Source organism: Callospermophilus lateralis, chromosome 8, assembly GCF_048772815.1.
Source record: "Callospermophilus lateralis isolate mCalLat2 chromosome 8, mCalLat2.hap1, whole genome shotgun sequence".
Taxonomy (NCBI): domain Eukaryota; kingdom Metazoa; phylum Chordata; class Mammalia; order Rodentia; family Sciuridae; genus Callospermophilus; species Callospermophilus lateralis.
In genome coordinates this window covers 67,043,688-67,045,665 of record NC_135312.1, presented here as the reverse complement: position 1 = coordinate 67,045,665, position 1,978 = coordinate 67,043,688, and the positions used below count along the sequence as shown (strand labels likewise).

Sequence of the window (1,978 nt, the reverse complement as noted above, 5' to 3'; positions counted from 1 at the left end):
TTTTTTGTTATATCTTTATTTTTTAGAGGTCAGGATAATGATAGCTTCATAGATTGAATTTGGCAGAGTTCTCTTTTTTAATTTTTTATTTGTTCTAAATAGTTATACATGACAGTAGAATGCATCTTGATACATCATACATAAATGGAGTATAACTTCTCATTCTTCTCATTGCACATAATATAGAATCACACCAGTCATGAAATCATCTATGTGCATAGGGTAATAATATTTTGGAATGGTTTGAGAATAACTGGCATTAGTTATTCTTTAAATAATTTGTATTCAGCAGTGAAGCCATTATGTCCTGAGCTTTTCTTTGTTGGGAGACTTTTTATTGCTCCTTAAATTTCTTAGTTTGTTATTGGTCTGTTCAGGAATTCATGTTTTCATGATTTAACTCTGGTAGGTTATATGTGTCCAGAGTTTGTCCATTTCTTCTAGATTTTCCAACTTGTTGGCTTATTGGATCTAAGAATCATTTATATATCAGTTGAAATAACTCCTTTTTCATTTCTGATTTATTTATTTGGGTCTTCGCTCTTGTTTTTCTTGGTTAGCTTGACAAATGTATCATTGATTTTATATTTTTAAAAACTCAACTTTTCTCCTCCAGGCATAGTCCACTTATGCACGCTGGAACGCGGTGCCGTCCTGGAAGCAGCTGCGGCTGGAGCAGTGTGGACTCTCCAGGTTCAGCACTCATTTGATGACAACTCCTGACTCCAACTGACTGAGGTTCCTGTTGTGTCTTAGTGCACTCTTTTGCTTGCTGGGGCTAAGATGGACCTTGTTCGCAGTGCCGCAGATTATTATTTTTTTTTTACACCATACGTATATCCAGTCACATGGCCAGAGGATGACATCTTCTGACAAACTATTGGTCTCCTGATTGTAACAAATCTTGGCGTTTATATCCTTTATTTCTTCTGTGCCACATTGAGCTATTATTTTGTGTATGATCATTCATTAATGAAGCATCCACAGTTTTTAAAGAATCAAGTGTATCAAGAGATTAAGTTCACTGTCCCGTCATTACCCTGGATGAGTATCCCCACCATTGCATTGTTCCTGCTAGAGCTGAGAGGTTACAGCAAATTATATGACAACATAGGAGAGTTTCCAAGTGGTTGGTTTCACCTCGTTGTCAGTGTCATCTCCTTCCTTTTTTCACCGATATGCTGATCTACTGGATTGACAGAGGCCTTCATCAGAGACTTGTATACAAGCTCAAATATAAACCTCATCACATTTGGAAGATTCCCATTCCATTTGCATGCTTTTCACCCAGTGGATGGCTTCCTTCAGAGTCTACCTTACTCTCTCTCTCTCTCTCTCTCTCTCTCTCTCTCTCTCTCTCTCTATATATATATATATATATATATATATATATACCATTTTATCTTTCCGTTACACAAAGTGGTTTACTTAGGTTTGTACCTCTTGGTTAATATCTGGACTATTTCCATTCATGATGGTGATTTTCGTGTCCCCCAGATTTTAAAGCCTTTTATTAATGTCTTAGCATATCATACAGATCACCACATGTTCTTTGACTATAACTATGGACAGTACTTCACACTTTGGGATAGAATTGGAGGTTCATTCCAAAATCTTTCCTCCTTTGAGGAGAAAGGACCACTTAGTTATGTGAAGAAGATGGCAGAAGAAAAATGCAACAGCCCTGCAGAAAATGGTTGAAAAAATGAGAAATTATGCAATGGAGAATTTACAAAGACTAAGTAATTATTGCCCAATTATTCTTAAATATTTTTAATAAGGAAAAATAATCTGCACACAGCCAAGATACACAGCAAATAACTGGTATCATTTGAAAATCAGCATTATGTGTTCAGCTAAGGAAGGATGATAATGGTAGGTCAAGGAAAGATGCTGTGACCATCGAGATTAGAGTCTCATGCTTAAAATGCCAGATGCTGGCCAAGGGGACAATTTTTATCTTTCCAGCTAGCAGATC

General features: G+C 36.5%; 1 pseudogene; it reads left to right on the top strand.

Annotated features, from left to right (window-relative positions):
* The first annotated feature begins 783 nt into the window (after positions 1–783).
* On the top strand, positions 784–1,746 carry LOC143406459 (lathosterol oxidase pseudogene; annotated as a pseudogene).
* The last annotated feature ends 232 nt before the right edge of the window (positions 1,747–1,978 follow it).